The sequence below is a fragment of the Nyctereutes procyonoides genome, unplaced genomic scaffold (assembly GCF_905146905.1).
Source record: "Nyctereutes procyonoides isolate TBG_1078 unplaced genomic scaffold, NYPRO_anot_genome, whole genome shotgun sequence".
Classification (NCBI taxonomy): domain Eukaryota; kingdom Metazoa; phylum Chordata; class Mammalia; order Carnivora; family Canidae; genus Nyctereutes; species Nyctereutes procyonoides.
Genome location: NW_026575125.1, coordinates 9,702,797 through 9,729,925, shown reverse-complemented (window position 1 = coordinate 9,729,925; position 27,129 = coordinate 9,702,797). Strand labels below are relative to the sequence as shown.

Here is a 27,129-nt window from a genome sequence, read left to right as displayed (position 1 = left end):
CATGTATTGGATCTCTAGTCTCTGTGTCTCATATCTGATTTTCTTAGACTGCTACTGCACGCGTCTTGGGATAAATGCAATCACCCTTTGAATTTTAAGCTTCCAAGCACAGTTCATCTCCTGGTCAAAACTGGAGCAGTTAGTACTGAGGTCAGCAGCTCTCTTTCCCTCCCTTTGTGAAGGAGGAAAAATCATTTTCCCTCTCCTGCTGGGATCTTGGCTGAGATGCTCCTATAATAAAAAGACAAACTAACAAGAGAGAAAAAAAACAGAAGTTCAATAATATATATACGTTCTGCATACATCCGTGGGAGAGACTCTCAGAAAGGGCCCAGGTCCCCACCTTCCATGTCATCTTCAGCTGAAGACAAAACAAAGACACTGGGGGTAGGATGCCAGGGATAGGAGGTTACCCGGCAAAGCGCAGAAAGCAAGGTTCAGGCTCCATGCAGATTGGTCAGTGCCTCCTCCATTAATAGAAGTTTCTAGAGATTTGCTCATCCCTTTCTTCCCAGTACAGTGAAGGACAGTCACCCTTACAAATGGAGATTTCCCTTATAGATGTAAATGTTCTTACAAAAGGATAACTTCTGTTCCATTTTCAGAGCTTCTGTGTCTGCTGTTCCTTAAAAACAACCATCTCAAGGCAACCCTTCCACCAAAGAGGCATATTTTGGGATGACAAGTTCTGCTCCCCTTCCCCTGTCAATGTGGGATCTCAAGAAAATGTGCAAGGCAGACGGGTGTGTGTGTGTGTGTGTGAGTTTTTGAGGCTGTATTTTATAGAATTGGGCGGGGGTGGGAGTGCCAACCAAACTCCTCTGGCTATGGAACGTTTGTTGGCTTCTGATGCCTGCGACCACTAGCTGCCCACCTCCAACCACTTCTGGGCTGGCAGGTGCGTTCTTGCAGGTGCACAGTCCGAAGACTCAACCCACAGTGAGCCGGAAGTCCGGTCGCAGCAGTGGCCAGATGCTGTGTATGTGGTCAAGGTGTGTGCAAGGTGTGTGTCCTCCTCGGCAGGAGGCGGCCGAGGACCCAGCGAGAGGCCTCTGGAGAGGACCTGCCTGCTACAGCAGCACTACTCGGGGACACTTTGTAATAGGCGTCCCCCCCCCCCAATCCCAGACCCCCAGCCAGGATCGCACATTATATTTTACTGTCCTGTCTTTTTTGTCACCTTTAATCTGGAGGAGTTCTGGCCTCCTTTGGTCTTTAGTGGCATTGGCATTGTGGACGAATACAGGGCCGCTGTGCAGCAATGGAGCCGAGGCGCAGGCGTGTGACAGCAACCTGGCCAAGGGTCCCACGCAGACCAGATTTGGCCACCGGCCACCGCTGACAAAATCCAAAGGCCGAGAGATGGTGGTGGTGAAATGAGAAAGGAATTTATTTCAATGAGACCAACAACCAGGAAGAGAGTGGACTAGGGTCTGGGAGACCGTGTCCAGAGTGCCAGATGTACGTTCGGGTTTATAGAAGGAGAATGTGGGGCATGGGCAGGTGGGTGCCTGTAGGTGGGGCCGTGAAGGTCAAGTCCATCATGGTCCTGGGGTCAGTCACAGGCAGGGGCTCACTGGCTCAGGGCGGCCCTGGTTGCTTGAGAGGGTAGTTTCGGTTCCCATCAGGGCCTGCTTTGCCCGCAACGTCATCTGCTTGAGCCAAGAGACAAGGTGGGAAGAACACAACTAGAAAGTCTGAGGTCGAAATGGAGGCAGCTGGGGCACCTGGGTGACTCAGTGGTTGAGTGTCTGCCTTTGGCTCAGGGCGTGATTCTGGGGGTCCTGGGATTGAGTCCCGCATTGGGCTCCCCGCATGGAGTCTGCTTCTCCCTCTGCCTGTGTTTCTACCTCTCTGAGTGTGTGTCTCATGAATAAATAAATAAAGAATCTTTAAAAAAAATAAAAATAAAAATTTTTTTAAAAAGGAGGCAGCTGAAGTTTCAGTAACATGTTGGAGGGTATTTGATGTTTTCTCAAGATTACAATCAGGTGATGAATTTCTGGCAAGAGAATTTCATAAGTGATGCCGTGTCTTTATCAACGTATTTTATCAGTAGACATCATTTTGGTGCTGACTAATCATTGAGTTAAGGTGATGTCGTCTATGCTTCTCTACTGTAAAGGTCCCTTTTTCTCCTTTACAATTAATATGAACTATTAAGGGGCACCTGGGTGGCTCAGTCGGTTAAACATCTGCCTTTGGCTCAGGTCGTGATCCCAGGGTCCTGGGATCAAGCCCCATGTCAGCTCCTCCCTCAGCAGAGAGTCTGCTTCTCCCTCTCTTTCTGCCTTTCTCCTTTGCTCTCACTCAAATAAATACAATCGGTTTTTTTTTAATTTTTAATTTTTTTAATAAGATTTCATTTATTTATTCATGAGAGACACACACACACACACAGAGAGAGAGAGAGAGAGAGAGAGGCAGAGACACCAGCAGAAGGAGAAGCAGGCTCCATGCAGGGAGCCCGACGTGGGGCTCGATCCCGGGTCTCCAGGATCACGTCCTGGGCTGAAGGCAGGTGCTAAACCGCTGAGCCACCCAGGGATCCCCTAAATAAAATCTTTAAAAAATATATATGAACTATTAAATTTTGAGACTGTAATCTACAGTGTACGTTTTTAGTTCTTGTTCAACCTGGATACTCCACAGGAACTTGCACTAGCACATTGTCCAGAACCAACCTCTTTGGCTTCACTCTGTGTACGTGGCGTCTCTTTCCAAATTTCCTCTCTCGGCTGTCATGTCATCTTCCACCCAGAGTTTTCAGCTAGAAATCTCAGGCAGCTCTAACTTCTTTTTCTCCTTTGCACCTGAAGGGAAGGAAACATTCTTCTCTACTCTTCAAGGTCTTCCAACTGGACTAAGGATTAAACTGACACGAGACCGATCAACAGGAGAAAAAAAAAATCCAAGTTTTCTTACATGTGTACAGAGGCCCCATCATGAAATTGAGACCCAAGAGATTGACAAGGCAGGCAGGTTTTATACTTTTCTAGACAAAGAGACAATTCCTCTGGGAGGAATTGACAGGGCAAAGAAAAGTGAATCTTGGGAGCTTCAATTAGTAAGGAATTCTAAACAATTCAGGCTGGGGTAGTAAATTACTAAAAAGTAACAAGGGTCGTGTAGAGGCCGCGTTTAGGCAACAGGCTTGAGCAATGGGACGTAGAGCAAGGCCAAAGGGCCCACAGGGACCACCCAGCTGGCTACGACGAGGCCTATCAGGTGAGCCACCTCAAAATCTCCGGAAGTCCTGGCTGACCAGTGGGTTACTTGCAACTGAACACAGGTACCAAGAAAGGAAAATTCGAAACATTCCCCATCCCTGCTCACCTTCCCCCTTAAAAACAGCCCACCCACCACCTCCTGGCAGACAGCGTCTCTCCTCTTCTATCCTGCCCGCTGCTCCGTGTAGTGTATTCAATAAGCTTCTATTTTTCTTCCGCCCGATTTGGTTGCCCCACCTTTGGGACCCCATCTGATCAAGAGAGAGACACCACGGGTTGTTGATACAGACTTCCTGGCTCTAAATTTCCCATCTCTGGTGATAAGGATCTCTCTTTACTCCCTACCACAGGGCGGGTACCTTTCGCGTGGGAGACTTAGCTCCTGCTTTCAGGAGGACAGAGGCGGGTCTGCGAGTCCTACTTGTGCAGGCTGCCCCTGAAGTAACTTTTAGTTACAATAATCAAAATGCAAAGTGGCACATTTGGGGGCAGCTTACCCTGGGCCCCTTGTCACCCAAAAGGCCAACAAGTCCTCCTGATTCTGTCTCAGAAACATCTCCCAGATCAAGTGCCACCTCTACCCCAATACTTCAACAACCTCCTAACTGGCTTCCGTGCTTCTAGAGTACCATCTCTATTCTAGGCCATCCTCCGTGCTATTCCAGAATTATTTCCCCTAAACTTGACACCATCAGGTCACTCACTGCTCTGCTGAACGTCTGTCCTCTATTACTATCTACCTGTTGACCTCTCTTCATATACAGAAAGTAACTGTTCAGGATATGTACAGTATCATCCAAGATTCCATAATTTGACCCCACGCTACCTCCCCAACCCCCTGTTCTGCACTCCCCACTTTTCCCCTGACCACAAGCCAAAATGAACGGCCTCATTCCCCACATGTTTCATGTCGTTCAAAACCTTACGTCTTGGTCCCTGGTATTCTCTCAACTTGGGATGCCTTTCTTTCATTTATCCTTAGACCCTTGCTCATCCTTTCCAGACTTGTATTGGAGAGAATCTTGTCTTTGAAGGTTTTCTCATCCTCTTCCTCACAGGAATTAGCTGCCCTCTGCCCAGACCCATAAGCTCCAGGATTACCAAGACTGCGGCTCACTCAGTGTTGTGCCTCCAAGCACCTAGACTGTTGCTGGGCAGCGTTTCATAAACATTCGCTGAGTGAGTGAAGGCACAGGGCAGCCAACAGCATACCGCAGGTTGACAGAGTGTGACAATGAATGTAAAGCTTGGCATATAACTGCACGAACATTTCATATATTTGTGTCCTAGAAACAATAACTTAATACATCCAGACTCAACGGCACTAGAGTTTCCGTTTCCGCATGTAACAACATATGTTGAGAGAATTTCTAGCAGAGCCCAAGTTGTATCTCAGTTGTAAAGTGGAAATGTCACTGAAATATTGCATCATGTCTTAGGGGCCTGAGAAAGGTGCAATTCACCTAATTCACTGTGAGTTAGTGTAGTTATTAGAATGAACTTTGTCATTTGTTGCCAAAACATTAACTAGAATAATGCATCTTAATTGAGGGGGTCTTTTTTGTTTGGTTGGTTTTTAGTTTTTTTTGGTTTTACCTTCCATGTGCTGGAAAAAGAAAGGACGTTACGACTGATGAATAGAGTTATTATCAGAGATTTCTTTCTAAAAGCACCTTTCAGGCTACATTACTCCATCAGTGTGGAGCGTTCTCCAATAGTAAACAATGAAAATAGATTATCCTTAGTCGGGGAAGGAGAACACTTTATTTTTAAATGCACAGTATAAATCTTTACTACCTAAGGTCAAACTATGCTATAACATGTACATCCCCAATTTTAGTGGATTAGAGAAACTAGAAAACTATTTCTTTTTCATACAAGGTCCAAAAGTGGTGCTTCTGATGGGTCGGTGACATTCCTCCAAGTGACAATTCTGGTAACTCGTTTTCTTCTATCTTGTGGCTCTGCCATTTTCAACATATGGCCTCCAAGGTCACAGGTAATAGGAAAGAATTCAAAGGATGGTACCTGGAGGAGTGTAATGGGCGGGGCCTGGAATTCATCCACTTTACTACTGTATACATTTCATTGGTTAGGATGTAGTCACATGACCACCCCAAACTTCAAGGGCAGCTGGGAAATGTGGATGCTCCAGAGGCAGAAGAGAGGGCTTTGTTCAACAGCTAGGCAGTCGATGCCACGAAGGCCCGATTTTCTTTTTTTTTTTTTTTTATAAATTAATTTTTATTTGTGTTCAATTTACCAACATACAGAATAACACCCCGTGCTCATCCCGTCAAGTGTACCCCTCAGTGCCCGTCACCCATTCACCCCCACCCCCCCACCCTCCTCCCCCTCCACCACCCCTAGTTCATTTCCCAGAGTTAGGAGTCTTTATGTTCTGTCTCCCTTTCTGATATTTCTCACACATTTCTTCTCCCTTCCCTTATATTCCCTTTCACTATTATTCATATTCCCCAAATGAATGAGAACATACACTGTTTGTCCTTCTCCGGTTACTGTGGCCAAGTTCAAAAAGGGTGTTGCCTGAGTTCTTCTCTGGGATTTTGATGGAATCTTGTCTCACATTTAGATCTTTCATCTATTTTGAGTTTATCTTTGTGTATGGTGCAAGACAGTGGTCCAGTTTCATTCTTCTGCATGTGGATGTCCAATTTTCCCAGCACCATTTATTGAAGAGACTGTCTTTCTTCTAGTGGATCGTCTTTCCTCCTTTATCGTATAAAGTTTATGCTTTAGTTGAGCATAAAGTTCAGGGTCCACTTCTGGGTTCTCTGTTCTGTTCCATTGATCTATATGTCTGTTTTTGTGCCAGTACCACACTGTCTTGATGAACACAGCTTTGTAGTACAACCTGAAATCTGGCATTGTGATGCCCCCAGATATGGTTTTCTTTTTTTAAAATTCCCCTGGCTGTTTGGGGTCTTTTCTGATTCCACACAAATCTTAAAATAATTTGTTCTAAGTCTCTGAAGAAAGTCCATGGTATTTTGATAGGGATTGCATTAAACGTGTAAATTGCCCTGGGTAACATTGACATTTTCACAATATTAATTCTAAGGCCCGATTTTCTGTGTCTCCTTTATCAACTACTAGAAGCCTACTCCGTGAAGAGTTGCGATCACAATCATGAACCAATACTATAAGATTTAATTGTCAAAACAAACACCTTATTAAATTAATATATGGTGCTTACTAAAGCATGAAACTAAAGATGGAAAACAGAATGATTTTTTCTTAGTTCACCCTGAGTTGGATAAAAATAAAATACTTGTGAAACTACTTAACAGCATATAGTTGAACAAAAAAATCAAAATGGCTGCACGAATGCTTGATTTTATTTTTTTAAAGATTTTATTTTAGGGATCCCTGGGTGGCGCAGCGGTTTGGCGCCTGCCTTTGGCCCAGGGCGCGATCCTGGAGACCCGGGATCGAATCCCACGTCAGGCTCCCGGTGCATGGAGCCTGCTTCTCCCTCTGCCTGTGTCTCTGCCTCTCTCTCTCTCTGTGTGACTATCATAAATAAATAAAAATTAAAAAAAAATTTAAAAAAAATAAAGATTTTATTTTAACTTAAATTCAATTTGCCAACATATAGCACCCAGTGCTCATCCCATCAAGTGCCCTCCTTAGTGCCTGTCACCCAGTCACCCCATCCCCCTACTCTCCTTCCCTTCTGCAACCCTTTGTTTCTTTCCCAGAGTTAGGAGTCTCTTATGGTTTGTCTTCCTCTAATTTTTCCCCACTCAGTTTCCCTCCTTTTTAAGATTTTATTTATTTATTCATGAGAGACATACAGAGAGAGGCAGAGACACAGGCAGAGGGAAAAGCAGGCTCCATGCAGGGAGCCTGATGTGGGACTCGATCCCGGGACCCCAGGATCACGACCTGAGCCAAAGGCAGATGCTCAACCATTGAGCCACCCAGGTGCTTGTAGCTTAATTTTAGAAAACCTTTTTCCTCACTTCCTCAAACCTCCCCTCTTCCTTTCTTAGCCTTCTGTTTCAGGAACCCAGTACCACCCTGAAAACAACTAAGGAGGCTGGCAACACATGCACAATCCCTGTCTAAACTGGCTAGATCCAAAAAAAACAAAACAAAACTGGCTAGATCCTGTGTTCCCCTGTAAAGCAGCCCAGCCTCCTCCTCCTGGAAGGCTTATAGTCTTTGAAGGCCAGAGCCTGCCACAGCCTCCTTCGCCCAGCAAAGTGATAAAGCTATTGTCCCTCTTTATCCCAGACTCTGTCTTTGCATTATATTTTGGTTCTGAAGCACAGAGGTTGGTTTTCTACAACACTTGTTTATTGAGACTTGCAGTTAATTTGGATTTTGCTGTCATTACAACGTGGAAAGCTGTCACTTTAGTTCATGCTGGAAAAATTGGAAGGCTTGGTTTGTACCATGGCTACTAAAATGCTATGGCATAAATACATGTCACCTACCGTTTGACAAAGGCAGCCTGCCCCAAGAAATTCAGTCAGGTGGAAGCAATTAATGTGATTGTGCCTGAATGACTCAGCTGGGGGTGTGGACTCACAGAACCCAGGAGAGAAGGGCCGCGTGCGTGTAGGAGTGGAGCCGTGGGAGCCCTGTGATTAAACCTGAGAAGTAGCTGGCTAGTCCTGGAACAATCTGAAGACTTTTTGGGTACATGTAGAGCCAGGGTTTTATGGGGAAAAAAAGGAGAGTAGAGAAGCAGGCATTACACAGTGATAGCCAAATGGAGTGAGCCAAGGGGGGGGACAGAACTATTTCTTTTCTGTCTGTGTCATGGGTGGTGTAGGGGCCAAGGGCATGCTGCCCCAAGATGGGCCACTTTAGCATGAAGATTATTTTGAGTTCAAAGCAATCAAAACCCAGAGGTTTCAGGAAGAGCTCTTTACCTGCCTCTCGACTGCCTAAAAAGGGTTTAGATGGAGGACCTGCTCCAGGAAGGCAGCTGTCGCCATAAATACCCTATGATAGGAACTGGGCACGACAGGGATGAAGCTAGCAAACCCGTTTGATCAAAGTCCTCTCTGTCCCATTGTTTCTGAGTGGCCTGGCAAACATTTGCTTATCAAACATTTACTCTTCTCCATCTTCCTGTAAACTGCATTCCTTCTCTTTGAAGTCCCAAATGCCTACTTCCTTCTCCTTAATTCAGGATGACATACATACTTCATTATGTCTGTCTTGGAATTTCATGGCTGTGTGCATTCCCCATAAGCATAAAATTAAATTTGATTTTCTCCTGTTGATCTGTCTCATGTTAATTTGATTCTTAGTCTGGTTAGAAGGACCTAGAAGAGCAGAGGAAATTCTTCCTTCCCGACAGTAGCATATCCGGTGAGTTCCTAAAGCTGCAAACACCTCTTTGTTTATGATGAATGGTCAGGAAATCTCATGGACTGAACCTAAATGAAAGGAAGTGTTTGGCAAGCCATCTTATTTCCTCTTGTAGTGTCATCTCCAGATGCCTTTGTGTGAGGCGAGTTAATAAGGCAGCCTTTCCTAAAAGAGGAAGCACATAATAACAGCCGCCATCACTGAGCACACAGCGCAGAGTGGGTATCCTACTAGGCACGTACACATGTTATTCTGATTGCAGATGGTGGTTGTTTTTGAAAGGAACTAACTTGCTAATTTTCTTTTTAATTTTTTTCTGATTGTGCTAAATGAGTGAGATATGTCAAACCACACCAAACAATAGCAATTGTGGAATAATAGCCCCCTTCCTTCTCTAAAAGTGAAAGGATGTAATTTGCAAAAGACAGATAGATTCGGAAATACAAAAATTAAACTTATTCAGAGGCGCCTAGGTGGCTCAGCTGGTTAAGTGTCTGCCTTCAGCTCAGGTCATGATCCCGGGGTCCTGGGATCAAGTCCCACATTGGGCTCCCCACTCAGCAGGGTGTCTGCTTGTCCCTCTTCCTCTCCCTCTCTCTCTCTGCTCTCTCTCAAATAAATAAATAAAATATTTTTAAAAATTAAACTTGTTCATAAGAATATTAAAATAGTTCGATTTGGACTAAGCACTAGAGTTATTTTCTAAAGAATTCATTCATAACTGAAAAATATTTTAAGTTACTGATCAGACTCCATGTATTTATTCATTTTGGACTAGGCACTATGTTTGTAAGAGAGTAAGCACATGGTCGTTGCTTATCTGGGGTCTTCAATTTGGGGAGAAAAAAAAACAGTGGTCCTTTTTTTTAAAATTTTTTTTAAATTTATTTATTTATGATAGTCACAGAGAGAGAGAGAGAGAGAGAGGCAGAGACATAGGCAGAGGGAGAAGCAGGCTCCATGCACCGGGAGCCCGATATGGGATTCGATCCCGGGTCTCCAGGATCGCGCCCTGAGCCAAAGGCAGGCGCCAAACCGCTGCGCCACCCAGGGATCCCTCTTTTTTTAATTTTTTTTTTTTAATTTATAAAAACAGTGGTCCTTAAACATTGAGATCACTTGGGGAGTTTTAAAAAAATACTGATGTCTGGGTCTTGCTTCCAGAGATTGTGAGGTAATGAGCTTAGAGTGTGCAGGCTACGTTGAGATCCTTTGTAGATAGACGTGTAAGAAGCGTCTGGAGCATAGGGGAGAGGATTAGTTGGCCTGGGACCATAGGATGTGAAGGCTTTGAGCTTAAGGTTCAAAAGATGAATAGGAGTTTCCCAGGCACACAAATCTGGAAAGTCATCTTGGGAAATGGTACGTGTGAAGGTCCAAAAGAAGGAAGAAAGCATGGCATTTTGAGAGCATTACCCTCAATGGGTACTGCTGGCATGTTACTTGTAATGGGACAGGTTGGGGGAGATGAGTCAAGAAGATATTAAGTCCAGGCTTTTAAAAGGTAGTCAGTGGAGGGGTGTTAAATTTTGAGCAAGATGAGATCTGGAAAAAATGGGAAATCACTTGTCTAAATAATCAAATCCCCAGCCTGCTTTTATACAGGTTTCACTCTCAAATGAAGGAGAGAAAGTCCTGTAAAAACTGTGTCTTGTACAGCAACAAAGGCCAGTAGAGAGGGTTTCTCTCTATATTACTTAATTCTGCTGGTTTGAAAATGTGCCAGTTATATGGGCACAGATCTCATGAGAGCCCAGAGATTTGTGGGAAGCATGGAGTGTAGGCTACAATAGAGAGGGACATTGACCCAGGGAGCCTTAAATACAACAGGTAGGGGAGTGGTAGTGACATTTCTGATCTGCTCATTGACAAAACTGTTAAAATATCTACCCTCGAGTGATGAACTTCTCCAGGGGACTCTAACAGGTTTCCTAATCCTTGGTCCCAAGGGAAGACCATTTTATTTTTTCAATTTTTTAAAAAAATATTTTATTTATTTATTTGCGAGAGAGACAGCGAGAGCATGAGCAGGGCAGGGGCAGAGGGAGAGGGAGAAGCAGACTCCCTCCGAGTGAGGAGCCTGAGGCAGGGGCTCAATCCCAGGACCCCGACATCATGACCTGAGCCCAAGTCAGATGCTCAACTGACTGAGCCACCCAGGCACCCGAGGGGGCAAAAAAAAACATTTTAAGGTATTTGACGGTCATCCTGTGCCCTTGCTGGCTGGTTAGCGTGAACATGCAGATTTAAAAGTTTTTAGGAGCTGACTGTGATGGTTACCCCAAAAGCTTGTGTGGCATGACCAGGGTCATGGAGGTGAAAGAATAAAGGGAACAAATTCAGGATGGTCCTGCCTCTAGGGAGGGGGCCATGTCCCATCACGGTCACTTTCGTAGAGGCAGATGAATGGAGAGCATATTTAAGGATGGCCTTGCTTCTAAATTGGAGTCCACCATTGTCATGGTCACTCTTGAGCTGAACAGAGAAGAGAATTACACCCACAGCATTTGCTAAATAGGGACAAAGAAAACTATTGTGCGGGGATCCCTGGGTGGCTCAGCAGTTTAGCCCCTGCCTTCTGCCCTGGAGTGTGCGTGATCCTGGAGACCCGGGATCGAGTCACGCATCGGGCTCCCTGCATGGAGCCTGCTTCTCCCTCTGCCTGTGTCTCTGCCTCTCTCTGTGTCTCTATGTCTCTCATCAATCAATAAAATCTTTTAAAAAAAAGAAAATCATCGTGCAGTGCACCTACTCTCTCTGGCCCCTTTTGAACCCAGCAAATAGATTTGTTTTATATCACACAGGCAGTACCTTGAAGTTAGTAAATCAGAATGCTCAGACTTTTTCTGTCACTTTAACAGCTTTGAAAACAGTGAATATATTACTCTTCTCATTTTTCTTCCTAAGCCTCGACTTTTAAAATTGCAATCAATACAAGAAAAAAAAATCACATTTAAATCAGGGTGGAAAGATTAGAACGGGAGAGGAGATTACACCATAGCCTCACATGAGCTCTGGTTGACCCTCCGCTGCGACCCTCAGTGACAGGACTTGGCCACGCGTGCAGGGCTCCAGCGCACCCAATGCTATTCTGCGGTGGCTATTCTTTCTTTCTTCTTCTTCTTCTTTTTTAATTTATTTGAGAGAGAGAGAGAGAGAGAGAGAGAGAGAGAGAGAGAGAGAGGAGGGAGAGGGAGAGAATGAGCAATGGGGAGGGGCAGAGAGAGAAGCAGGCCCTCTGCTGAGCAGGGAGCCTGGTGGGAGGCTCGATCCCAGCACCCCGGCATCATGACCTGAGCCAAAGGCAGACACTTAACTGACTGAGCCACCCAGGTGCCCCAACACATATGCTTCTGAATTAAAGCATTACAAACAAGAGCTCCCTGGGTTCTTTTCTTTCAAGATTTTAATTTATTTATTTTTGAGAGAAAGAGGAAGCAGATGTGAGCAGGGAGAGGGGCAGAGGGGAAGAGAAAATCTCAAGCAGACTCTGAGAGGAACTTGGAGCCTGATGCAGGGCTCCATCTCCAGACCCTGAGATCATGACCCGAGCCAAAACCAAGAGTCGGATGCCTAACCGACTGAGCCACCCGAGAGCTGCCCGAGTTCTACTAGCAATTGTACTTTCAAAGATTTTTTAAAAATTCATTTATTCACGAGAGACCCAGAGAGAGAGGCAGAGACACAGGCAGAGGGAGAAGCAGGTTCCCTGTGGGGAGTCCGATGTGGGACTCGATCCCAGGACCCCAGGATCTCGCCCTGAGCTGAAGGCAGGCACTTAACTGCTGAGCCACCCAGGCGCCCCTGGGCTGCTCTTTCAAAGGCAATACCTGCAGGCTGGAAAACAGTCTCTCTTACATAACAACGAATCCATATTCAACTACACTGCAAATTACTTCTAAATCATACGGTTGCTATTTACCAAGGTTTTCAAGTATTTGGCAATGTGACTTTGACAAAGAGCTCGTGCTGGGTATTTTTCTTTTTTTCCCCTTCCAGCCTCAAGGTAAACTCTTGTTCCTGATCACGAATGTGTTTCAAAGTGTTCAGAGCTGGGAATAATCCAGTTTGTGGTACATATGTGTGTGTAGAAGAAAACGAACTGGGATCAAGGATAGAATCATCCACATTAATTTTTATTTTATTTTATTTATTTATTTTTTTCACATTGAATTTTAAATCTCAAGAATGTTCCAGAGAGAATAGAGAAACTCACATGTGCTCTCATGGGTCCAGGGGGTACATAGTCCTTTTGTAGACCAACCACCTTTCTAATGGGTCGGAATTGTCACGAGGTACCTTCCAACTCTCATGTGATGGACAGAAGAAATAAAAAGCCAGGGTCGCTTGGGGGGCCCAGCGTTTGAGTGGCTCCCTTCGGCTCAGTTCCTGGGATGGAGACCCATGTCGGGCTCCCTGCGTGGAGCCTGCTTCTCCCTCTGCCTGTGTCTCTGCCTCTCTCTGTGGGTCTCTCATGGATAAATAAGCAAATCTTTAAAAAATAATAATAAATAAATAGCCAAACTGCTGTACCTGAAGGCCATGTCGCCCTATCTTTAGCAAGGAGAGCAGAAACGAAACTTTCTTTCCACACCTAAGTGACGCCAGGTTTGATGTACCTGCTATCCTTAGCACACTCTGTTCCTTCTGCCGGCCTGCTCCTCTGTGCTTTTAGCTCTGAACCTCCTTCCTGAAAATGTGATTTTTATTTGTCTGCAGAAATAAAACCCTTTACCCTTGTTTTTTCCAGATTTTAATATCGAACGTGTTGGTTAGTTTTGTTACCCAATGAGGAAACACTAAGGAGGTCCTGGGGGCTGGGAAAGGTCACAGAGTCTGGAGACCAAGACCTAGTCCCTCGTGGTAGCACAGCAGCCCTGGCTGTGATGGAACAACAACTCTTCTATTTGTACTTATGCCACACCTCTGAACACACACACACACACACATGTACACAATACCTTCTGATAAAAAGTTGCATGTGTACAATAGCAGAAAACAAAAATTGTAGGGATGCCTGGGGAGCTCAGCAGTTGAGCATCTGCCTTCATCCCAGGGCATGGTCCCGGGGTCCTGGGATGAGTCCCACATCGGGCTCCCCACAGGGAACCTGCTTCTCCCTCTGCCTGTGTCTCTGCCTCTCTCTCTGGGTCTCTCGTGAATAAATGAATTTTTAAAAAATCTTTGAAAGTACAATTGCTAGTAGAACTCGGGCAGCTCTCGGGTGGCTCAGTCGGTTAGGCATCCGACTCTTGGTTTTGGCTCGGGTCATGATCTCAGGGTCTGGAGATGGAGCCCTGCATCAGGCTCCAAGTTCCTCTCAGAGTCTGCTTGAGATTTTCTCTTCCCCTCTGCCCCTCTCCCTGCTCACATCTGCTTCCTCTTTCTCTCAAAAATAAATAAATTAAAATCTTGAAAAAAAAGAACCCAGGGAGCTCTTGTTTGTAATGCTTTAATTCAGAAGCATATGTGTTGGGGCACCTGGGTGGCTCAGTCAGTTAAGTGTCTGCCTTTGGCTCGGGTCATGATGCCGGGGTGCTGGGATCGAGCCTCCCACCAGGCTCCCTGCTCAGCAGAGGGCCTGCTTCTCTCTCTGCCCCTCCCCATTGCTCATTCTCTCCCTCTCCCTCCTCTCTCTCTCTCTCTAAAATAAATAAATAATTTTTTTTAAAGAAGCATTTATTGGAATATATGCTAAGTGAAATGTATTGAAATATTTTGCTAAATGAATTTTAGTATAAGCAGTTTTCTTTGTAACTCCATGCATTTTGGCATTTTGCTTATGCATTGAAATGCTTACTCTGGACAAGGTCCTGTGGATTTTGTCAGACCACTGTTGGACATCGTAGTACAGAAAAATATTCAAACGCTGACTCCAGAGAGGTCTTCACATGGTACAGAACTTTCTGATGATCTCACTTGATACAAGTACAGGCTTGGAAGATCTAGAAGGGAGATAAGATAGCATGTCTCTTAAATTGTAAACCTCTTTCTGCTAAAAAAAAAAATAATAATAAAAATAAAATAAAATCCCATGATTTTGAGTATTTGCTAAAGTTACAAAGAGCAATCAGAGAGCAAGATTCATGGGGCCCGATGCCTTGCCTTTTTTTTTTTTTCAAAGATGTTATTTATTTATTCATGAGAGACACACAGAGGCAGAGACACAGGCACAGGGAGAAGCAGGCTCCCTGCGGGGAGCCCAAGGCGGGACTCGATTCTGGGACCCCAGGATCACAAAGGCAGATGTTCAACCACTGAGCCACCTAGGCGTCCCCCTACATCCTGCTTTTTATTTTTTTTTTTTAATTTTTTTTTTATTTATTTACGATAGTCATACAGAGAGAGAGAAAGGCAGAGACACAGGCAGAGGGAGAAGCAGGCTCCATGCACTGGGAGCCCTACGTGGGATTCGATCCCGGGTCTCCAGGATCACGCCCTGAGCCAAAGGCAGGCGCCAAACCGCTGCGCCACCCAGGGATCCCTACATCCTGCTTTTTAAATCGTATCCTATTCACTGAGTGAATAAAACTTGAACAATTTACTTTGCCTGTGTGAGTATGGCCTTTGCCATCTTGAAATAATTTCTGTCTGAATTAAGGCATTAAAGGGCAATCAATCAGCTGAACAATGGGAGACTGGCCCCAGAGTGGGCCAGGTCCTGATGTTATTTGTTATATTTTAATATCATACATTGTATGTCATCTCGGGCCTCCTGCTGTCCCTGTAATCCTCTCAAGTATCCCTCAGCTACGCTCTGGTGCCCAGTTGGAAGGCCGGAATGTACCATGGCTCCTGGTTACAGGCCCTCTTCCCACGGAACCGCCTCGGACTGCTCTACCCCAACATCTGCTGAAGACAGACTTCCAGTTCTTCACTCTCTTATCACTGAGCATTTTTCCAGCAGCAGACATTATTTATCTCTCAAAGTATTATAATCCTGGCTCTAACCTATTTGATATTTTTGCAGGAAATATTTAAGTATCTTTTTATTAAAGCATAACACACATAGGGGGAAAGTGTACACGTTAGACGTGGAAACTTGAGTTTTTGCAAAGTGAACATACCTGTGTAAACAGTACCCAGATGGAGAAACTCAGCATCACCCATACCCCAGGAGCTCTCTCGTGACCCCTTCCCGGCCCTATGCCCCCACCCCCAACCCCACCAACAGCAACTACAAGGCTGACTTCTAACAGCCCAGATTAGGTTTTTTTCCCCCTGTTTTTTCATACTCTACAGAAATGAAACCATCAAGTATTGCATTTGTGTCTGGCTTCTTTCTTTCAACACTGTTTGTGAGATTCAGGTTACTGGAAAATTTTAAACTCGAAAGTTTAATTCTTGTTTATCCCTCTTGAAGGTTAGTGTATGGTGTGGGGAAAAGAACAAAAATATTTCTTTTAGAAAAGTTGACTCTCAGGGGACCTAAGAATCCAGCCCTCGTAGTTTGGATAGTACTGTTTTTCACTTGTTCTGTGCTTTCTTTTTCTTAGAAATTGAGCTTTGATTATCATTCTGTTTCCTGTCCAGAGTCAGCGTTGAGTACAATGAAGCTGTGGCCTCGGGTATATTGGACACCTCGCACAGAAATTGTACCTGAATTCTGGAAAGCAATTAGAAGGTAGAGCTTGCTGCCCCGCAAAGCCACCCAGAGCATCGTAGCTGCACATCTAAAGTGAGCCAGGCGCTACTGCATTATTACGTATTTAAAATCCTTTCTTGACTCCTAACTCTGGGAAAGGAACTAGGGGTGGTGGAAGGGGAGGTGGGCGGGGGGTGGGGGTGACTGGGTGGTGGGCACTGATGGGGACACTTGATGGGATGAGCACTGGGTGTTATTCTATATGTTGGCAAATTGAACACCAATAAAAAATAAATATAAAAATGATAAAAATAATAAAATCCTTTCTCATAGCTGCTTCTCTGTGTTACATGCCTTACAACGTCGATGAGCAGAACCAACACGGGGCAGTGGGAAGAAAGCTGAGCAAAAGGGATAAAAGACTCCTATTCTGTTCCAAACGTGGGCTCATCCAGTTGGGTCACACTGAGTCTTTGAGCCACACTTGCCCTCATCTCTCAGGCTTGCAGGAAAGAATGAGACCACGTGTAAGAAGGCTTCACAGACTGTACTGGGCCACAGGGTTGCGAGCTGCCCCACGTCACTGCACCCTCTCATCCACACTTGCTGTTCCTATTCACAGGAGATCTGATTCCTTCTTTCTGCTCAGCACTTCTTTTCCATGACCTTCTCCCTGCTCAGTGCCTCATTTTCCTTTCCTACCTGTTCTTCGATGCCTACCTCCAAGTCTGACATGGTCGTGAAGTTTCTGCCATATGTGTGCCAATTGCTTTCTCTCTCTTCTTTGGACTCCTTTTATCCTCATGAATAATGTTCCCTCTTTGTTTTCTTTTCTCAAATAGAAAAAAATACACACACACACACACACACAAGATATATATATGCACATATATATACACACACATATGTAATTTTTTTTGGTGGGTCTGCTAGCTTAAAAAGGACATGGCAGGCATTTCACACATAGTGTTCATTGCTTGTAATTATTTAAAAAGAAGGGACAAAATCAATGGTGCACTGGCAAAAGCCCTGCTTTTTGCATTTGCTGATTTCCATGGTGTAAATACTTCCATCGTGGCCGATGTCAAGCTACCAGCCTGTCATCAATCAACTCACACAATTCCTGAATTTTTAAGAATTAGATCTTATGGGCCAGTGTGAGCTGGCTCCAGCACCCCACTTGACAAAATGCTATAAATAAGAAGTCGCTTCTAAATAAACATCATAACCTTCTTCCTGAGTCATAAGAAAATCTGGTATTCAAGTTTGTCAAAGTCATTCTGGTGCTTCCTAGTCTCCCAAGAGAAGGTTGGAGTTGAACATTTTTCAAGAATAGATTAACATGGACAGATGCTACAAGCCAATGCCTAATCTCTCAGAAGCATCTTGCTCTGTCTGTCGAGTGTGGCCAACGCCACAAAGTGATTCATCTGTATCATGTGTGTGACTCGGTGTCACCTTAATTAGAAATGCCACTCTTCTAACCATAGAACTGCGCTTCAATTTTAATTTGAAAAATGAAAATGTTCCCACAGCGGAAAATGTATTTCCAACATGTTGAAGCTTTGAGTAGAAGGCTCTCAATTGGTGAGGTGCAGGATTTTGGTCTTGAAGCTGTAGGAAACTCTTGAGAGCTCCAGGGCGGCAGGGGAAGGAGGCCAGGGCACCAGGGAGACTTCCTAAAGAGAAACATACCAGAAAGCAACCAAAGGCCCTATACATTCCTTGAGTGTTTTGAGAGATTTAGAACTAAAGTCTCAACAAAAAGCTTAAAATCATACAGTAATCGTCTGCTTGGCAGAAAAACACAGTTTCTTAAAAAACCATATGAAGTTCATTTTTAACAATCCATGTCTCTGTAGAGAAAGCAATCTGGTTTAGTGAGGTCAGATTCTTCTAAGCATCAAATAAGATTCATCAAGATATGATAAATTTGGACTTTTTACCTAGCCTGAGCCAGATCTTTGGAAATTTACTATCTCTGGGTCACAAGGAAAGAGCGAGGTGAAATGCACATGAGCAGACGTACAAAGGCCATATGAAGGAATAATTGAACTACGCTATGCTAGCTGAGCCCTGATCCTTTGTTTTCTGAGACAGAACTAGGAACTGACCTACATACCAATCATTTATTTTCTTTTTCTCTTGAATTAAAAATGAGTTCACTGTACAAAAGTGGCTGGTTTCCACGGGGTGGGGGGTGGATCAAGGGAATGATACAAATGGTTTGCATTCAAAGGGCCTCTGTAAACAATGAAAAGCAATTCTCTGGAACTGTAGAACTTAAAATAAATAAAGCATGTGGGCATTTTGGGTGGAAATCATAGGGGTTTGAGATGTTGAAGTCCCAGCTCACAGTAGTTCAAAATCTGACCTTATTTAGAAATAGGATCATTGTAGATGTAATTACTGAAGATGATGTCATACTCAAAAATCTTCAACAAAATACCAGCAAACCCAATTTAAGAGCACATCAAAAGGATTATTCACCATGACCAAGTGGGATCTATTCTGGAATATAAGAGTGGTTCAGCATATGAGAATTCATCAGTATAACATGACACATTGATAGAATGTGAAACAAAAACCACATGATCATTTCAATTAATGCAGGACAAGCATTTGACAAGATCCAACACCTTTTCACGATAAACAAACAAACAAACAAACAAACACCCAACATACCAGGAGTAGAAGGAAACTACCCCCACATAATGAAAACCACATATGGGGGACTTGGGTGGCTCAGTGGTTGAGCATCTGCCTTCAGCCCAGGGCATGATCCTGGGGTCCTGGGATCAAGTCCCGCATTGGGCTCCTGCAGCCTGCTTCTCCCTCTGCCTGTGTCTCTGCCTCTCTCTCTCTCTGTGTGTGTGTCTCTCATGAATAAATAAATAAAATCTCTAAAATAAATAAATACATACATACATACAAACCACATATGAAAACCCCAATAGCAAACATCATACTCAGTAGTAAAAGATGAAAAATCTCCTCTAAGATCATGAGCACAATAAGAATGCTCTCTCTTGCCACTTTAGTTCAACATAGTATTGGAAGTCCCAGACAAACCGAATAGATAAGAAAAAAAAAAAAAAAAGAAAAGGGATTCAAATTAGGAAGAAGTAAAATTATCTTTGCAGAGGACATGAGCTTATATGGGAAAACTCGAAAGAACCCCACAGAAAAGTGTTAGAACTAATAAATGATTTAGCAAAGTTGCAGGAAACAAAGTGAATGTGCTAAAATCAATTGTGGCTCTACGCATTGGCAGTGACCAATCTGAAAAGAAAATTTAAAAAATATTTACAGCAGCATCAAAAAGAATAAAATACTTAGGAAAAAACCTAAGCAAGGAGGTGAAAGACTCACATATGGAAAACTATAAAACACTGTTGAAAGAAATTAAAGACATAAATAAATGGAAAGACATTTGTGTTCATGGATTAAAAAACTTAGTATTGTTAGGATGTCAGTACTATCCAAAGCAATCTACAAATTCATGAAAGCCCTGTCAAAATCCCAGCTGCACTTTTTGCAGCCATCCCCCTCCCAAAAAAGCCAGGAAAAAAAAAAAACAATTTAAAATTCATGTGAAATCTCGAGGGACCCCAAATAGAACAATGTTGAAAAAGAAGAGTGAAGTTAGAGGTCTCACACTTTGTAATTTCAAAACATATATTTTTTAAAGATTTTCATCTATTTATTCATGAGAGACGGACAGAGAGAGAGAGAGAGAGAGAGAGAGAGAGAGGCAGAGACATAGGCAGAGGGAGAAGCAGGCTCCATGCAGGGAGCCTGATGTGGGACTTGATCCCGGAACCTCGGGATCACGCCCTGAGCCAAAGGCAGATGCTCAACCACTGAACCACCCAGGTGTCCTTCAAAACATATTTGAAAGCTACAGAAATCAGGGGCTCCTGGGTGGCTCAGGCAGTTGAATGTTTGCCTTCAGCTCAGGTCCTGGTCCCAGGATCCTGGGAATTGGGCCCTGCATCAAGCTCCCTGCTCTGTGGGGAGTTGGCTTCTCCCTCTCTGCCTGCTGCTGCTCCCTTTGCTTATGGTCTCTCTCTCAAATAAATAAAATATTTAAAAAATAAAGAGAGAGAAAGAAAGAAATAGTATTCAAAAGAGTGTGGTACTGGCATAAAGACAGACCTTCAGACTAATGGAATAGAACAGAGAGACCCCAAATAAACCGTCAGATATGTGGTTAACTGGTCTTCAACATAGGTGCCAAGACCATTTGATGGGGGAAAGGATGAACCTTTTCAACTAATAGTGCTGAGGAAACTGGATATCCACATGCCAAAGGGTGAAGTTGAACCTTGCTCTTATACCATATATAAAAATGAACCCAAAAATAGATTAAAGACCTGAACTTAAGACTCAAAACTGTAAAACTCCCAGAAGAAAATGAAGGGGGGCAGGATGAGATATTTCCAAATGTGCTGCTTTGACATAAAGATTATTTTGAGTTAGAAGTCATCAAAACCCAGCAGATTCAGGAAAAGCAGTCCTGCCCCACCCCCCCAACTGCCTCCATTTACAGTGGAAATGAGAGCCTGCGAGGGAGGGGAAGTACTATCAGAGGCCCCCTGGGCCAGAAGGAGCTTCATCTGCATCACAAAACCATCTTGTTTCTGCAAACCTCTCCTTTCACCTTCTTGCCAATGGGTTTTCTTCCCTTGGTGTCAGCGGGCCACTCCTTTTTCCTTGGCTCCTAGGAGCTCCGCTGTGCCTCAGGGTCCCTGGAATCTCCTGTCTGGGTGGCTTCCCTGTATCTGTGCTATTCAATTTGATTTTCTCCTGTTAATCTGTCTTATGTCAATTTGATTCTAAGTCCAGCTCTAGCCGAAGGGCCTTGAAGAGCAGAGGACGGCCTTCCTCCCTGACAAAAACATAAAGGAAGAGCTCCGTGACTTTGGATTTGACAATGATTTCTTGGAAATGCACAGAAAACAAAAGCAATAATAGACAGATGGGACTCTATCAAACTTACAAGCCTTTGGGCGGGAGGCAGCTTTAGGATAAAGCTGAGCATCTCTTTCCCAGCTACTGGCTGCCAGCAACTCCTTGAAGTGGATGGTGAACGCAAGCTCCGTACCTTTTACGAGAAGCCTGTCCTGTAGAAGTTGTCATTGATGCTCTGGGTGAAGAATGGAAGGGTCGCATCAGGGGTGGCAATGGCAGGCAAGGCTTCCCCAGGGAGCAGGGTGTCTTGACCCATGGCCGTGTTCACCTGCGCCCATAGGACGTTCCTGCCCCAGACCAAGGAGGCCTGGAGAAAAGAAGTGCAAATCTGTTCGGGGTTGCACCGTGGGTATCCATCTCGGTGTTCTCAACTTGGTCATGGTAAACAAAAAAAGGAACAAGGACATTTCTGGACTCATTGATACTACTGTGCCTCGTCACCCAGGGCCCAGAAGAGCTCGTGGAATCCGCAAACTCTCCGATCTCCCCGGAGAGGATGTCTGCCTGTATGTTGTGAAAAGCCCCTAAACAAAGACAGTAAGGAACCTAGAACCGGAGCGCCCAAGATTCAGTGTCTTGTGACTCCACGTGTCCTCCAAAGCCAATGTCGACATATCACTCAGAAGAAACAGCATACAGGGCAAGGAAGAGGCTGCAGAACCTGCTACACTTTTGGCCAAGAGAATGAAGGAAGCCAAAGAAAATCGCCAGGAACAGATTGCCAAGAGACGGATGGAGGTTGTCCTCTGAGAGCTTCTACCCCTAGGTCTGGGTCCAGTCAAAAAGGATTCTCTAAGAGTAGCCAGTCGATAAGGTCAGACATCAACAAACGGACCAACCCGCAAAACAAAGCAAAACAAAACAAAGTTTGCTTATCAGAGAGCATAATCAAGAAAATGAAAAGGCAACCATCTATCTAACAAGGGACAAATAATTAGGACACAGAACGACAACTCGATAAGAATAACAGCAAACAGATAACCTGATTTATAAGTGGCCAAAAGACTTGAACAGACATTCCTCCAAATGGCCAAGAAACCCATGAAAAGATGCTCAACGTCATCCATTACAGAAATGCACATCAGTACCACAATGAGAGGCCGCCTCACATCCAGTATGATGGCAAAGAAGAGAAAAACAAGTATTAGTGAGGATGTGGAGTAATGGAAACCCCTGTGCCCTGTTGACAAGATCGTAAAATGGTGCAACCAGTATGAAAGAGTAGGACAATTCCTCAGAAAAGTAAATCTAGAAGTACTGCATGACCCAGTAATTCCACTTCTGGGTATATATCCGAAAGGATCGCAAGCAGGGTTGCAAAGATTGCTTGTTCTAAGGGAAACAAACTGTTTTGTTTTGATCAGGCCCACGGAGGACCTGAAGCCGCTGGCCAACAGCCCCCTGGAGCTGAGGCTTGCTGATAACCACATGGAAGGGCCGCAAACAGATCCTCCAACCTCAGCCAGAGGTCAAGGGACTATAATCCTGGTCAACAGCTCAACTGCAACCTCATGAGGTCCCAAGAACCATCACCCAGCTAAGATGCTCTTGAATTCCTGATCCACAGATGTGGTGAGATAATAAACGTCTGCTGGTTTAAACTATGATTTGGAGGGCCCCTGGGGGCTCAGGGGGTCAAGAGTCTGCCTTCAGCTCAGGTCTTGATCCCGGGGTCCTGGGATGGAGCCCCATGTCGGGGTCCCTGCTCAGTGGAGAATCTGCTTCTCCTTCTGCTTCACCCCCTGCTTGTTCTCTCTCTCTCTCTCTCCAAGAAATAAATAAAATCTTTAAAACGACAACAACAACTATGATTTGGGGGAGTTTGTTATGTAACCATACAAAATGAACAGATAACCATAGCGCTAACATTGTGAATGGAATGGAGACATTTAAACATCACTGCAGAGACGCATCCCTGTTTTTCAACTTGGGCTGCTATTGTACATTTATGGGGGGAAAAGAAAGAGTTCATTGTTTAAAGTGCTTTTTAAATGTACATAAGCATGGCCGTTTAATAGTGGTGGGAATGTGATAACCAAATATCGGAACTAGAGCGCACAGAAAATACCATGAGATCCCATCAGACTGTGACCACTGATGTTTGAAGGATCAAAATATTATAAAGTATTTTGGATAACTGAAAAATGTTGGCCTCATACGCCCTAGCAATATTTTCACTTTATATTCAAGATATTCAGATTATATGCTGTATTCCTCACTAGGATTGCATGCTCCAGATCACAGAACATTGCCTCCCCTCATCATGATTTGAGAACATTCTATTTCACTGCAATTACAATTTTCAGGAGCGGCAGCTGCTGAATAATCATAGGAAAATTGCTTTAGTTCTCTTCCATAAAATCAACATGTTCCCAAACCCAGCATTTGTTGAGATTGTAATCCCCATGGCTCGAAAATGTGTGTGTAGACCCCTGTCTACCCAAAGATCAAAATGAAATCTAAATGTATTTTATGAGACTTCCTTTGAATACCTTGGCTGCTTTACAGCATCGGGCAAAGGGCCTATTAGTATTCTCTGAATTATCTATTCAACCACTTTGTTTTTGTTATTTGCCCCAACTTGTCATTTAAAAAAGAATATAGAATGTATAGATCCCCCTTAAAATGAAAGGTTAGAATAGATGATAGATAATTTTTAAGGCTCATTTTATAGACTGTAAGTGTATCTAAGAATTGACTCCTGGGCCTAAAATGAGGAGTCTTGGGGCTTGTCTGGAAGCCCTCTGATCACCTAGTGTGTGATCTGGAGTGTGTCCCTCCTTCTGGGGAGGGGCCAACTCTCCTACATAGAATGGAACACAGACTGACCCTGAACAAGATACAGGCCATCCTGCTGAGGATGGAATCGATGATAGGAATGTTCTGGAATCTAGGCTATTTGTTGTAGTTCCTTAGCAGGCAGGTTGATTTTTTTCTGAATAAAGATGAAAGAGTGTCCTTGGGCAGAACCATTGGCGTGTGGCCAATCCATGAAGCAGGCACAAGCTGCAACAGGAATGTGTATGTGGTAGGGGGTGGGGTGAGGTGAAGGGAATCTGAGAAGGAGGAGCCCCCCTGTGGGGGCCCCTTTATACAAGTACATAGATCCCAGTGAGGGGACAGTAAACCCTGGATAAGTTGGATGTTTCCAGGCTCCCTTCTATTGATACGTGCCTTGTTTGAGGAATGTGAACCTTAGAAGCTTACAGAGAAAAGTCTTTGTCAAGAAGCAATGAAAAGGAGTGCCCGGCTGGCTCAGTCAGAAGAGCATGAGACTCTTGATCTCGGGGTCATGAGTTCAAGCCTCACATTGGGTGTAGAGATTACAAAAGTAAATAAATAAACCAACTTAAAAAAAAAAAAGAAAAGCAATTAAACAAGAAGGAAACACACTAGTTATTTTAACAGAGAGAATTTAATATACTCAGGGAAATAGGTATTAGAGGACTGAGAAGTCGTGGAAGGAAGACTGTAGGGACACCGACATAGTCACTGCTGCTGGAAGCAGCTGTCACTCCTAGGCCCTACGGGAGCAAACAGACATTGGGGCTATCAGAACCCCAAATCTATGAGCAGAGACCTGTAGAGCCAGGGTCTAGAGCTCTGAGGAAGCAGCTGCTAGTTGGCTGGTGTTAGTACCCTCAAGGGGATGGAGAATACTGGAAACTGGAACCAACTATTACTGGAAGCAACAGCTACAGGGCAAGGAAGCATGGCTAGGGTGACACTGACCTGCCCAGCAAGCAAATGGCAAGCAGTCGTGTCCTCCGTCCTTTTCTTCCTCTCGAGCTAGCACCCTTCCCTGGCACGGCCAGACAGGGAGACAGATGGCAAGGGGGCCATAAGGTTTGCAGAGTTCCAGCCCAGCAGCAGAGGACAGAGTACAGACGGCAGGGCTTGAGCCGAGAGACTGTGGTTTAATAACTAGTCTAAGAGGCAGATAATACACAAAAGAGGGGCTGTGGCCCAGCATGATCTCAGAGCAAAGGGCAATGGACTTGAGGCCGCTCAGAGAGAGTGGCAGGAAGTCACGGATCGGACCCTCCTCCTGTGAATAATATTGAAGCCAGGGATTGGACTCAGGGGGGCAGTGGAAGGCATAGGGGGCCAGGGATAATTGGGCCATTTGGCTCAGGCCTCAAAGGTGGGTTTGGTTGGGGCTCCATTTTAGCCATTGTTCAGCGGAGGAGTTTATAGGGGAGCAGAGTGAGTCCTCGTCTATGTGCATAGGCCATCAAGAAAAAGCAGTTCCTGCATTTAGGTGTAGCTCCGAAACTAATCTTGAAATAGGTAGCTTGCATACATCCGGGGGCGTTGGAAGTAGGTATTAAAATGCACAAAATATGATTAACAGTTTCCTGATTTGTCACCAGGGAAACTAGGAAGCTGATGGCCACTTGTTCTGCAGAGTTGAGTGAATGGTGGTGGGTGAGTAGCAGAACCCGTGACACACGCATGCGCTTTATACCTGTATTGCACTATGCGTTTACATGCCTTGGGAGAGAGTTGGTGAAATAGTACTTTAGAGGTTTTTATTTATTTACTTATTATTTGAGAGAGAGAGAGCAAGGGGGTCGGGGGTGGGGAGAGCCGAGGGGGAGGGAGAGAATCTCAGGCAGATTCCCCACTGAGCGCAGAGCCCAACGCGGGGCTTGATCTCATCGCCCTGAGATCATGACCTGAACCCAAATCAAGAGTCGGACGCTCAGCCCCCCGAGACCCCGGGGGCCCCTGCGAAGTACTACTTTAATACTTCCTTCAAATTCCACCGCTCAGACCCTCCATGGCCATGCTCAGTGCACCCGAGCGGCCCCTGGTCTCTGTTTGCTCCCCTGTGATCCCTTGCACCACTCTGAGCTTTCCTAGTTTGTGGCCCTCGTGCCCCAACCTGCTCCCCTTACAACGAAGCAAAGTTTCCACTTAGGGAAAGACACTCAGTGCCAGGTTTCTTGTAGAATCAAGATATCAAGACACCTACCTACAGGGGTCTCCCCTCTTTCCCCTTGATTTCATACCACGGAAGGGGCAGGAGGATCCATGTAGAGGAACTGTGTGATTATTTTCCAGCATCACTGATTCTGCTAAAGGAGATTCTAAAGAGAACTACCCACAGCCACAGCTTCAGAAGATACAAGGGGTTTTGATGCCAAGAACAAAAGATGCTTTTATGACCCAAGTTGGATGAGTCGGAAAGCCGCAACCATGGTCTAAACAGGATCAGAACTGGAGCAAGTTGATGACAACGAAAAAAAAAAGATTGCAAAAGATTCTAAATTGTCTCCTTGATTTTGTTTTACTCGATGACGTCCTCTTGTGAGCTATCAGATCTGCTTCTTAATATTTAAGGGTTCCTGTTTTTATAAAGTACAAATGGAAAACCGTGCGGTCATGGCAAAGCTCCCCTGGGAGCTTTGTGTACCTGGTTTCAAGTGCCCAAGAGAACAATAGCCTTTTGAGTTTTGGGGGGGGGCAGTCTCAAAGATTCAAATGAACGGTAATAATGCACACACTAAAAGCATGGGGATGACAGTTCTCGCTTTGATCCCTGGCTGTTTCCAAAGCAGTCCCAACTAGGAATTTCTTGTACGTGTCGCCAGGCTCGCAGCGAGGTCCGTGCCACGCGTCGTCTGCAGACTAACCCAGGGAGTAATTATACAATCTGTCACTTTCGAGTCATAAGGTTGGGCTGTGTTTCATCAGAACGTCCAGCATTTATCACAGCCAGAGGATGTATACACTTGTACTCAAAACCACCTGCCACGCCTGTGAATAAGCCTCTTCCTCAGCTGCCACCTGTTGGGGTTGGGACTTGTAACTGGATTAATCGAGCTTAATCCAGAAAAGGACGACGAGCTGAGTCTAGGGTAGATTTCCCTTGCGACTTTCCCAGCCGGGGTCTTTGCCTACTGTGCACGCGTCCAAGCTCCTGGCAGCATTTGCCTTTCAAGCTTCTTACCATTCATTCTGGCCCCGGATTTCCCACAAAAGCAA

At 44.7% G+C, this 27,129-nt stretch overlaps 1 long non-coding RNA gene across 1 annotated transcript in view; it reads right to left on the bottom strand.

The window, feature by feature from the left end:
* Positions 1-14,400: 14,400 nt before the first annotated feature.
* The window catches only part of LOC129518758 (uncharacterized), a 45,590-nt gene continuing 32,861 nt past the window's right edge, over positions 14,401-27,129 (bottom strand). The window contains exon 3 of the long non-coding RNA XR_008666234.1: positions 14,401-14,524. This is a non-coding gene — a long non-coding RNA (uncharacterized LOC129518758). The remainder of the gene's footprint in view (positions 14,525-27,129) is intronic.